Source organism: Antechinus flavipes, chromosome X, assembly GCF_016432865.1.
Source record: "Antechinus flavipes isolate AdamAnt ecotype Samford, QLD, Australia chromosome X, AdamAnt_v2, whole genome shotgun sequence".
Lineage (NCBI taxonomy): Eukaryota > Metazoa > Chordata > Mammalia > Dasyuromorphia > Dasyuridae > Antechinus > Antechinus flavipes.
In genome coordinates this window covers 53,429,615-53,442,772 of record NC_067404.1, presented here as the reverse complement: position 1 = coordinate 53,442,772, position 13,158 = coordinate 53,429,615, and the positions used below count along the sequence as shown (strand labels likewise).

Genomic DNA, 13,158 nt, shown 5'->3' with positions numbered 1-13,158 from the left:
CAAACAGAAAGAAAAAGAGAGAGACAGATAGACATACAGAGAGAGACAGTGAGAGAGAGAACTACAGAAATAAAATCAAAGAAAAACAGTAAAAGAGAACCAGAGAGACAGATAGACAGAGAAATATAGATAAAGTCGGAGACAAACAGAGAAAGAAAAAGAATGAGGGGGATGGAGAGAAATAGAGATGCAGACAGACAGAAATTTAGAGAGAAAATCAGAGAAACAGAGACAAAGTGACAGAACTGTACAGTAAAATCAAAGAGAAACAGATAGACAGAAAAACAGAACTGGAGAGACAGACAGAGACAGACATAGAGACAGAGAATTATAGAGATAAAATCAGAGAAACGGAGACAGAAAAAAAATGAGAGAAAGTGAGAGAGAAACAGACAGACAGAGGCAGAGTCCAAAAACCAGAGAGGGAGCGAGATGGACTAGACACAGAGACAGAGAGAGAGACAAAGAGAGAGAGAGACAGACAGACTAGCCACAGAGACAGGGACAAATATAGTGGACAGAGAAATATAGATATAAAGTCAAATAGAAACAAAAAAAGAACGAAAGAAAGCATTTTAGGGGCAAAATAAGATAGAAACAAATAGAAAAAGAGTGGGAGAGACAGAGACATAGACACAGAGGTAGAGGCAGAGGCAGAGAAGGAGGTAGATCAGAGACAGTACAGCTTCAGTAGTGGGGATTGGGAGAGAGATAGCCAAGGGTCATAGTGTGAAGAGTCAATCAGTTATTCAGCAAGCATTTATTGAGCTTGTAATGTGTACCAGGCAGTACACTATGCCCTAGCAATACAAACAAAAGGAAAAAAATAGCATCTGTGCCCTCAGGGAAGTAGTTCCAGTGGTGGAAGCCAGATAGTAAAGGAAGCTGAAAAGTGAGTGTGGCTCTGGGGGGCGGGGGGGAGCGTAGCCAGTGTGGGAACAAGATAGACATATTCTGAGTGTATCCTGGCAGGAAAGGTGGAGGTGGAAGATAAAAAGAGTGAGGGAAAGAGAGAGGGTAAGACAGTGAAAGAAATATGGGGGAGAAAAATATAGACAGAAAGAAATATAGAGATAATATCAGATAGAAAAAGAATGACCGAGATGGAAATAGAGTGACAGAGCCAAATATAGATATAAAATCCCAGAAAAATAGAAAAACAGAACCAGAAAGAGAGACAGAGACAAAGTGAGGGAGAGAACTATGGAGAGAAAATCAGACAAAAAAAGAAAATCAGAGAGGAGAGAGAGAGAGAGACAGAAAGACAGAGACAGAGTGAAATATAGAGATAAAGATCAGAGAGAGAGAGAAACAGAAAGAGAGAAAGAGTCAGACAGGGAGGAGGGGGAGAGAGGGGGATTGAAGAGGGGAGACAGAGAAAGAGAGAGAACGAAGAAATAAGAACTGTAGAGATAAAATCAGAGCTAGAAAAAGAGAATCAAAGAGAGACAGACAACAGAGGGACAGACAGAAATATAAATATAAAATCATAGGAAAACAGAGACAGAAAAAGAGAATCAGAGATACAGACTGATTAGACTGAGAAATTTGGAGATAACATTAGAGAAACTCAGAAGAAAAACAGAACCAGAAAGAAAAACATAGAGACAGGTAGACATACAAAGAGAGACAAAATGGGAGTGAGAAATATAGAGATAAAGTCCAAAAGAAACAGATAGTAAAAGAGAACCAGTGACAGAGAAATATAGAGAAAACCAGAGAGAGATAGACAGAAAAAGAACAAGGGGATTGGGGAGAGACACAGAGAAGCAGAGACAGAGACAGAAATATAGAAATAAAATCAGAGAAATAGAAAAAAAAGAATTAGAGATAGACAGAAAGATAGACAAATTTAGAGAAAATCAGAAAGAAGCAGAGACAGAAAAGAACAAGAGAGAGAGGCAGGAATACAGAGACAGCAAGAAATGTAGAGATAAAATCAGAGAGGAACAGAAAAACAAAAAGAGAGAGAGAAACAGAAAACAAAAGATAGACATAGATACAAAATGACCGAACTATACAGATAAAATCAAAGAGAAACAGACAGAAAAAGAGAATCAGAGAGAGAGAGAGACACACACATAGAAAAAGAGAGAAATATAGAAATAAAATCAGAAACAGAGAAAAAGAACAAGAGAGAGATGGAGAGATACAGAAGAGAGACAAAGAGAAATTTAGAGAGAAAATCAGAGAGAAATAGAAACAGAAAAAGAAGCAGAAAGAAAGAAAAAGAGACAGACCTACTGAGAGAGACAAAGTATGAGAGAGATACAGAGATAAAGATAAGCAGAGATATAGAAAACAGAAGCAGAGAGACAGAGACAGTTAGAAAGACAGGGACAGAGAGATAGAGAGAAATATAAAGAAGAAATAGAAAAAGAACGAGAGAGAGAGAGAGAGAAAGAGAGAGAGAGAGAGACCAACAGACTAGAGACAGAGTCAGAAATATAGAGATAAAATCAGAGAGACAAAAAAAGAGAATGAAAGATAGAGACAGATAGAAATAAAGAGATAAATCAGAGAGAAACAGACAGAAAAAGAGAACCAAAGACAGGCAGAGAAGAGATAGAGAAATATAGAGATAAAATCAGAGAGAGAGAGAGAAATTTAAAGATAAAATCAGAGAGAAACAAAGAGAACCAGAAAGAGAGAGACATACAGAGATATAAAGTGATGGAGACAAAGAGATGAAATCAGAGAGAAACAGAAAGACAGAAAAAGAGTACCAGAGAGAGACACAGAGACAGACAGAGAAAGGTATATGGAGATAATATTAGAAACAGAGATAGAAGAAAGAGAATGAGAGAGAGACACACAGAGACAGAAAACTATAGATAAAATCAGAAAGAAACAGACAGAAAAAAGAATGAGAGAAATAAAGAGAGAAAATCAGAGAGAAATAGGCAAACAGAAAAAGAGAATCAATGAGAAATAGACAAATTTAGAGAGAAATGCAGATAAATCAGAGAGAAAGAGACAAAAAGAAAACTAAAAAGAGAGATGGAGATAGACAAACACAAATGTATTGAGATAAAATCAGAAAAAATAAAGGGATAGAAAAAGAGAATGAGAGAGATAGACAAAGATAGAGAAAAATTTAGAGAACATCAGAAAGAAATCCATTTTGTGTTCTTTCTCATTTTTGTTTCCTTTTTGATCTGATTTTTCTTGTGTGGAAAGATAAGTATATAACTATGTGTGTATATATATGTATATATTGGATTTAGTGTATATTTTAACAGTTTAATATTTATTGGATTATTTGCCATGTAGGGGAGGTGGGGGGAGAAGGGGGAGAAAATTTGGAACACAGAGTTTTGAAAGGGTGAATACTGAAAAATTTTCCATGTATATGTTTTGAAAATAAAAAAGATTTAGTTGAAAAAAAATCAGACAGAAAGAGAGACAGAAAAAGACAAAGAGACAGATATAGACACAAAATGAAAGATAGAGAAATACAGAGATAAAATCAAAGAGAAACAGCAAAACAGGAAAGAATCAGAAAGAGCGAGATGGAGAGACAGATATATAGAATGAGACAAAGTAACAGAGACAACTATACAGATAAAATCAAAGAGAAACAGAGAGATAGAAAAAGAGAATGAGAGAGACAGAAATAAAGAGACAAAGTGAAAGAGAAAACTATAGAGATAAAGAAAAAGAGAAACAGGGAAAAAGAAAAATAATGAAAGAGAGAGACAGAGAAATATAGAGATAAAATCAGAGAAACAGAAAAAGAGAATGAGAGACAGAGACAGAGTGAAATTTAGAGAGAAAATCAGAAAGAAACAAAGAAAAAGAAACAGTAAGAGAAAAAGAGACAGAGACACAAAATGACAGAAGTGTAGAGATAAAATGAAAGAGAACTAGACAGGAAAAGAGAATGAGAGAGAGAGAGAGAGGGAGGAGAAGAGAAGTAAGAGAGCGCAAAAGGTGGCAAGGTATTGGAGGACACAGCATTAAACTTTGAATTTACACTTTGAATTTAAATGCTGCCTCACGTGCTGACAGCCCGATTCTAATGAAGTCACTTAAACACTGTCAGCCCGAGATTTCTCCCCATTAAAATCATGGGTCTGGATTTGATGATGTCTAATGACAGTCCAACTCTGTGATGATATGCGTACCAGTGAGAGAAAAGCACGTCCACTTGGGATTCAAATAGGCAGTGAGAGTTGGAAGAAATCCTGAATGACTGAGGAGAGAGACCCAGAGAAGGGCCTCCTGGAAAGGGGGATGGTAGAAGGCGTGTCTCACAGAGCTATGACTCAGTGAGCTCTTGTTGGAAGGCAGCAGTCCCTGATGCCTCTCAGTTGGATGGATGGCTGTAGTTTCCTTCCAGTTTAATATGCCTGGGAATGATGAAAGCAATAGAACTGCCTTGTTATTCTGGAGACAGGAGATAGTTAGACATTGAGGGAATAGATCATTCAGCAGACATTCTTCATGATCATTTAATATGTAGCAACTCACTTAGAATATTTATGTCTCTATTTCTTTTGTAATAATTAAATTGAATTGGACTCAATGTCCCCTAAGATTCTTTCCAGCTCTAAATATATGATGATATGGGGGATATAGAGAATAAAAAAAGACTCAGTAGTATTGGATAGGAATGAGAGCAAAGGAAAACTTATAAGTAGGAAGGGGAAAGGAGGAAAAGGAGAAGAAAAAAAGGAGAAGAGGGAGAAAGAGATAGAGGAATAGAGAGTAATAGAAAGCCAGAGAGATTGATAGAGAGACAGAACTGCAATGAAATAATTGTAGAAAACCAGAGATAGAGAAAGATACAGGAATCTAGATACAGCCAATCAGAGTGAAAGACTTAGAGGGAAATGGAGAATTATATGATAATGATAAAGGGAGTGAGGAAAGAGACCCTTATTCTCAGAAAATGAGGAATAGGATAGATGAACATAGGTGAGGTATAGTTGTAAAGAGGAGGGATCACATAATTGAAGGGCAAGTCAACTTAGTATCCCAGGGCTTAGAGCCCACCACATGGAATTCACACTTTGATTTTATGTCCTACCCACAGCTGCTCATAAGATACATTACTCTAGAGAAGGCTCTTAAGCACAGTCAGCTTCAGTTCTTTGTTTAGTAAAATCGTGGGGCTGGACTATTGATTCCGAAGCTTAATGACTTTATTGGTACTGGAGATAACCAAGACAGCCCTTGGGGTAGGAAAAGAAAGTTTAAGATAGAGGGTGTAGAGTATTAAGGAGAAGAGAGTTTCAGAGAAGAGATACTGAGGCTAATGGCATGGGCCAGTAACTCACAGAACTCTGTCTCTTTGTTTGGATCTTTGAAGTCTTGGACGCCAGAGTTTAAATTCTACTTTACATTCTTTATAATTACTTGACGTGTGAAAATTCATGTAGAATGTTTAAGCATCTATTTTTTTTCTGTTATCATTAAATCGAGTTGGACTTAATGGTGCCTAAAGTTCCTTCCAGCTCTAAATCAAAGAGAGTATTGGTGAGATAGAGAATAAGAAAAGACCCATCATTATAGAGTTGAAATGAGAACAAAGGAAAAAAAAAGCTTTTAAGGAAGAAGGAGAGATGAAAAGAGGAAGGATGAAAAAGAATGGACAACTTGGAGAAAAAGAGAGAGCCACATAGAGAAAAAGAGACTGACAGAGAGGCAGAGACAGAAAAATACAGAGAGAAATTGAGAGGGATTCAGAGAGATAGAAAGAGAAAGAGAAACAGAGAAAGAGAACCACTTGATAATGGACAAAGAAATGAAAGAGGATTACATTTTGGAAGGCAGTGAGCAAATGAGAAAAGTGATGAAAATATGTAAAGGGAGAGGACTCCTGGGAAATGTGTAGCAAACCAGCCAGGGGTCCTGGTAGTTAAAGGATTATACTTGGAGTTAATTGTTCAAGTTTCAATTCCACATCAGGAGGTAATAGTAAAGACAAGGAGAAGAAAAGTGAGGAACAAAGAGAGACAGAAATAGGAGCTAGAGATAGAGTGAGAAAGAGCATTGTGAAGAGGGTGAACAATCGAGGCAGGAGGCCCCAAGTGGGAAAGAGATTAAAAGGTAAGGCCTCCCCTAGAAGGGAGGCTCAGCATGATGAAAAGATCTCTGGTGTAGAGTTAAGATATTGGAGTTGGAAACTTGGTGCTTAATGTGAGATGCTGGGCAATTCCTATTGCCTTTTTCCACCTCAGTTTCCTCCTTTGTAAATGATGGCACTGGCCACGGTGGCCTTTAAGGTCTCTCTGGCTCTATGAGTTTATGGATGGGGGGAGAGAAAGGAAAGCCCACTCAGGACTGGAGTGAGAAGAGAGTGATAAATTTAGAGAAAAGAGTATAGAGGAGGAGAGAGTATAGTGGGACAGGACCAATGGGAATGGCCTTTGGGGGCCATTTGTGGAGCCTATATAGAGCAAAGTCTCTATGTATATAAAAACCTGTTCCTGGGAATCAATATGATCCGAGTCCAAAGGTTCTTCACACATCCTTACTAGATGTGTGACCCTGGGCAAGCCACTCAGTGTCCGAGCCTTCTTTTCTTCTGCTCTGCAATGCTAGGCTTGGACTCAATGGCCTGTAGGGTTTCTTCCAGCTCTGAGTCTCTGATGATATTGGTTATAATGAGAAAAGGAAGAGACCAGGTACTGAGTGTGAGCGAGAACAAGGCAAAAGCCTTGTGAGGAGGAGAGACAAAGGAAGGGATTGGCGAGCCCAGGGGAAAGGCTGAGTAAGAGGGCCAGGAGAACTGGGGAGTCAGAAGGGTAGGTTTCTAGAGACAGTGATAGTGAAGGACAGGGAGTAGAAAGGGAAGTTAGGATTTTAGACCTGGGACGTGTCTGGGAGGCAGCTTGGGGCCATTTAATAGAGTCCTCTGGTGGAAGGAGAACTACTGGAGTTTGCATCTGAACTCAGCTGGGGCAAAGTTGGTTTATCCCGGGCAAGTCACTTCACTTACCTTAGCCACAGTTTTCTCTTCTGTCAAATGCTGGTGTCGCACTTGATGATCCTCCGTTGTCCTGCAGCCGTATGGCGCCGTGAGGGTCAGAGGGCAAGCAAGCCCTGGCACTGATGCCATGTGTGTGTGTTGGAATGAGAACCACAGTCATGTTGCCACATCTTGATGGCCTAAAATGTAGAAATCCCCCAGCTCCCTGGGTCCCCTGATACTAGAGAATCCCCTATCCCCCTACAAGGACAGGCTCAAAGTCTTATCCACCGTGGTGACAAGTACTTGCTGTCCTTGGATAAGAGACCATGCATTTTTGTCCAAAATGGCTCCTTGTTCAATTTTAATAAAATTTGGTCCCTTCCTCTTATCTCCTGCCCTTGAATAAAAAGTAAATTCATCTTAATGAACGTTAGAAACATTCATTAAGTACCTACCACATGTCAGGCCCCATGTTAAACCCTGGAGATGTAAAGAAAGGTGAATGGCAGCTCTTCATGAGCTCCCAGTCTCATGGCAGAGACAACAAGCCAACAGCTACGTAGGAGCCTTGTTGAGAATGGAGACCATCACAGGCCTGGGGACAGTCACTGATAATGGTTAGAGTCAGAAGATGGAGCGTGTTGTTCCAAGAAAAAGGAAGCCATTGTCACTGCATTACTTATGTATTATGGGGGGGAGTGTAAGGTGAAAGGAGACTGGAAAGGCGGCTGGTCAGGAAGGGCTTTGAATGCCAAGCAGAGGCTTTTAGATCTCATTCTGGAGGCTCTGGGGGTCACTGAGTAGTGGCCCTGCTGGCTGAGCAGCTGAATGGAGGATGGAGGGGACAGGGCGAGAATGGAGGCAGGAAGAGCAATAAAAAGGCTCTTTCAGAGGCTCAATATGAGATGATGAGGAAGTGCCCCAAGGTGGGGGCAATGTCAGAGGACAGAAGTGTCACTTGTGAGAGGTGTGCAGAAGGTCAAATGGATAGACCTTGGTGACAGATAATAAATCCTTTGGTTTTCCTTCCAAATTTTCCCTTTCCTCCTTTGGCTCATCCCTTTTATTTTCTCTCTCTCCCTCTCATAAAAAAAGGAGTATGTAGACTGCTCCTTAAAACCACCATATTTTGAGTGCTTCAAAGGTTACACACCCAATTTCTTCCTTGGAAAGCTGTATTTGTTTCTATTCATGGAGAACAGCCTTCCTTAGCAGGGTAGATGTAGCAGGTGTTGATCTAGGGTCATTGGCTTCTGGTTAATTGTTGGGCTTCTTGTAAGAGGTTGAGAATGTTCCAAATGTTTGCAATTAGAAGGCTGATTAGTGTGGTTTGCGGTGAGCTAGTGGAGTGATGGGATACCTGGGACTGCTGGAACGCGCACGAGGTAAGATTTTTGCTTACCTGACTGGCCTCCCATGGTTCTGTCATTCTTCTGCTCGTTGGGCAGGAAGAGTGGTTTTTATGCAGGTTTCTTTGGTCTAAAGGAGAGGTGAGTGAAACTCGTAGAAATGGTGGTGAGTCAGGTGTTGGTTGGTTGTGGCTTCACAGGAAGGGCAGTTCTGTGCCAGGGAATTGGCTTAGTTGTGAACTGTTGATCGAGGCTGGGACCATCCGTCTTAGTAGCTGTAGCTACTTCTGAAGCTTTCTCTTTCGCAGGTAGGGAGGAAAGATGTAGGAACCTTGTGCCTCAATAGGAGGAACACTTCCTTTGTCTTGTGAGCAGAAGAGCTGAGACGAAGACTTCAGATGGAACCTCCTGCTCTTTGCCTCAAGAAAAATTGTTCATTCCCCCATGAAATTAAGAGAAGGCATTTGATAGGTTTGCATGTGTGCATAAATGAGGACGGCCAGTGATTGTGTGAGTGAATGTATAAGCTCAAACACATCATGAGGCAAAACTCTTGTGAAGACCTCAATGAGTTCTGTGGATGGATCTTCTCACAGTGAGAGTCTGACAATCACTGGTTCCTGAACTAGCTCAAGGATTGGCCACTTCTTTTCCTCTTGTATTCCAAAACTTTAGTGGACCAAATGAAGAACCAAGAAAATCACACAATCTTTGGTCATCTCTTGACTAAATAAAATTAGTCTCTATTCTTCTTATGACTTTGAAAAGGGAGCTTAGAATTATGGCAAAATTTCTTTTCTTGAGAGTAGGAGAAAGTGAGCTTGTTTGTTCTTTGTAATATAGTATATATGTTGTGGAATTCCAAACTAATTAGTGAACAGATTTATGAGTGAATTGTAGTGTATTTAATGTGTATTTCCAGATTGTGAGGTTCTTAAGTTTTGAATTTATTCATATATGCTCCATTATTTAATTGGATTTTGGGGGTAGAGCCATTTAGAAGTCCTCAAAATGAATACTTGGTGGAATTTGCATACAAAATTCACCCTAATTTCTATAGCATTCTCTTTTTTCTTTGGAAAACTGAAGGATTTATTTCTTTTATGTAGGAATGAGATTTCAGAGAGTAGAGGATTTTCAGCCTTTAGCATGACTGAAACGAGTTTATAAGTTTTGTCTCCAGCGATTCCAAAAGTGGTGAAAAAATTAGGTAGTCATTTTGTAGTTTGAAGTTTTGAACATCATCTGATGTTTAACCTAGTTCATTCCTGCTTGGAAAGAAAGAAGCTTTTTTAAATCAGAGAGCAATATGGAATAGGAGAATAAGCAATTTCTGTTTAGGAGAATAGTTTTTCTGACCACTGTGGTCTTCTGTGACTCATTTAGCTTAATCTAATTGCTGAGAAGCAGCCATAGAAATAAGAAGCAAATAAAGTAAGAAATCAAATAAGAAAGAAATTAGGATGGACTATGCCTGTGCAAGCTCTTAAGTAAGGAATGAAATTGGAAGAGTTTTGCTTGAGAAAGTGAGAAACTGCTTGTAATCCTTAATTTTGATCACGAAAGAATAAAGTTTTAAACTGAATTTGAGATGTACAAGGAAAATATGCTGAAGTTGCAGAGGAAGATCCAGCAGAATACAGAAATTAGTCTCGAGATCGTCTGAGATATGATTTGGAGGAAGAGAGGTATGAGATTGAGAAAGTAGCTTAATTGGCAGTTCTAGGGTATGCAGGGATCCGTCTACTTTAATCCAAGTCAGAATAGAGAGAGGACTGCCCTTTGTAACATCTGTTAAGTATTTCCCCCTTCTGTGCTTTGACATGGACCCCAGTCTTGTCCAGGGCCTCATTACCTCATATCTGGACTATGGCAATAGTGGCTCTGCTCCAAGTCTCCCCCTTCTAGTCCATCCTCCATTGGGCCAAGAATGCTTTCCCTAAAGCGCAGGTCCAATCATGTTCCCTTTGCTCAGTAAGCTTCAGTGGCTCCCTACTGCTTCCAGAATCTAATAAATAATATTTTCTTAGATCAGATCTCTTCCCAAGTTGCCCTTCCTGCATTTGAGTCTCGTTCTACTTTATTCTCCTCCACCTCCCCTGGGTGCAGCGACATTATCCTCCTTGCTGTACCTTGAAGGTAATTCTGTCCCCTGACTATTCATATTTTCACTGGCTTTCCACCATGCCTGTAATGTTCTACCTGCTCAGTCTCATGGTGGATGGTCCTCTGTCCTTGGGGTCCAGACAATTTTGCGTTCTCATTCTGACTCACACCGTGGCAAACCGTGTTACTTCGGGAAAGTCAATCGACTTCATTCAGTCTCAGTTTCCTCTTTTGTAAAAAGATGGGGCTGGATGTAATGTAACTTTCTAGCTCTGTGACCCAGCAGATGAGAGAGAGAAAAAAGAAAGCCCCCTGGCAATTTGTGTGAGAGATTTGGAGGGAAGCTGGCAATGAGGAAGATCAGAGAGAAGCAATGAGGCCTGGGGGCAATGCGTGAAGTGACACAGGCTCCTAGAGGACACATCACTGTTGTGGACAGTCCTGAGGCCCCAAGTTCAAATTCTGCTTCACAATGTGCTTCCTAGCTGTGTGATACTAGCAAAGTCACCAAAATTGTCTAAGCTGCTTTCTTCTTCTTTAAAATGATGGAGTTGGACTCAGTAGCCCTTATGGTTCATTCCATCTCAAAATGTCAGATAAACTCAGTGACCAAGAGCTAATGCAGAGTACTGATTTCTAGATTAGAGGGACAGTAGGTCAGAAAGCTTCTGAGCCACACAGTCAGAGAAGAGGAACATTTTCTGTGGACAGTGAGGTTTCTGAGTGGACTGTCCTTGGAGGTTTAGAGCTGAGTTCAGATCCAACTTTGCGTTCTCACTAAATATTTGCGCCTGGGAGATTCATTTAGAGTGTATAAACTTTTGTTTCTTCTGAGACAATATAATGGAGTTGGACTCAGTGGCCCCCAGGTTTCTCCCTGGTCTAAATCTATGATTATATTGATGAGAGAGGGGAAAAATTGATTATTATTTGTAAAAATTATCAAAAGGATAAAAACTTTTGAGTAGGAAAAGAGGGAAGGAAAAGCAGAAAAAAGAATGGAGAGTGAGGGAGATGGAGAGAGAGAGTCAAGGAGGGAATCAGAATAAGATAGAAACAGAGGACTAGATAGCAAGACATGAGAGAGAGGGGGGGAACAGAAAAAAAGAAAAAAGGAATGAGGGATGAAGTAATTTTCATGGAAAGTGAGCAATTGAACAAGGAGAGCAATCATTGTCAAGGGATAGGAATCTTGGGAAATGTGAACAATCCAGCCAAGTGTCCTAATGTTTTTTAAGAGCATTATATTTGGAGTTGACTGAATTTCAATTCGCTATCAGGAGCTGACAAGGTGTCTTACTCTAGAGAAATCCCTTAACCACTGTCAGCCTCAGTTTTCATATCAGTCAACTTATAGGGCTGGACTTGAGGGTATCTAATGACTCTCTAGTTCCTTGATGCTCTGGTTCCCAGAAAGTGAAAAGAAAGTGAGATTAATCTTGGGGGAGAGAGAGAGACAGGAAAAGGGACAGGGAGAGGAACAGAGAGAGTGAGGAAGAGGGAGCAGTCACTGAGTATCACAGAGACAGAAGCTGGTGTCCACAGAAGATGAACATCTGCGGATTGATGGGAATGTGTAGAATGAAAGAGCAAAATGACCCATCTTGGATGTCTGAATGAACCTTTTGACTCTGACTCTATGATCCTAAGTAGTGACAGAAAAATTAATCATCATTGTGGGGTTATTAGGAGAAGTAAATAAAGCTTTTTAGGAAGTGATAGAGAGAAGGAGTGGCAAGGGAAAATTGAGAGAAATAATGTGAGAGAGGTAAACAACAAGAAACCCCAAAAGAAGTAGACAGAATAAGATCCAATGACAGATTGATATGTTGAGATAATGTTAGAGAGTGATAGTGAGATAGAGACTGATAGAACAGGAGAGATACACAGAACCACATGCTAGTGAGCAAAGAGACCATAGCGGAATAAAATGAGGAATACAGATAAGAGATCATCTCATTCAAGTTATGAGGTTGCACTTGATAATATCTATGGAACCTCCAGTTCTATGATCCTCTCGTTTCAAGAGAGTGAAAAGGATGTCCACTTGTGATTAATCTTGAATAAAGAGAAAGTTAGGGGAAATCAGATATTGGAATTGGGCTCAGTGGCCTTGGGGGTTCCTTCTAGCTCTCATTCTCTGTTTATTTTGATGAGAGAAAGCAAAAGAAAAGACAAGTTTTAGAGTGGGAATTACAGGAAGGAAAAAAAAGATTTTGAAGAGATAATAGAGAGAAGGGGAAGAAAAGGGAAGGATTGAGAGAGAGAATGAGAGAGAGAGAGAGATAATGACAGAGACAGACATATAGAATGAGAGAGTTGCAGAGAGACATATATGGAGATAAAATTTGAGACTGACAATGAGATAAAGTAGCAAGCGAGACAGAGACAGAGAGACATACAGACCCAAAAGATAATGAGCAGGGGAATGTGAGAAGAGATGCTGGACTAGTGTAGAACAAAGGTTATAGGGAACCATAGTGATTAGAGCATTCTACTTGAAATTCATTCATTGAGTTTTTATCCTGTCACAGCAACTGACAAGCTCTGTTACTTCAGAGAAGTCACTTAACCAGTGTCAGCCTCAATTTTCTTCCCAAGAAATTTATTTTCTGGATTTGATGATTTCTCATGATACTCTGGCTCCATGATCTCGTAGATCCCAGGGAGAAAAGGAAGTCCACTTGGGATTAAGCTTATTATAGGTGTATAGAGTTAGAGGGAATCAGACATTGAGGATGAGAAGGAAACAGAAGGAAGCATGCATAGGAAATAGAAATATTT

At 40.0% G+C, this 13,158-nt stretch overlaps 1 long non-coding RNA gene across 1 annotated transcript in view; it reads left to right on the top strand.

Annotated features, from left to right (window-relative positions):
- Positions 1-11,349, top strand: part of LOC127542728 (uncharacterized) — a 49,392-nt gene extending 38,043 nt beyond the window's left edge. Inside the window, exon 2 of the long non-coding RNA XR_007948803.1 lies at positions 7,898-11,349. This is a non-coding gene — a long non-coding RNA (uncharacterized LOC127542728). The remainder of the gene's footprint in view (positions 1-7,897) is intronic.
- The last annotated feature ends 1,809 nt before the right edge of the window (positions 11,350-13,158 follow it).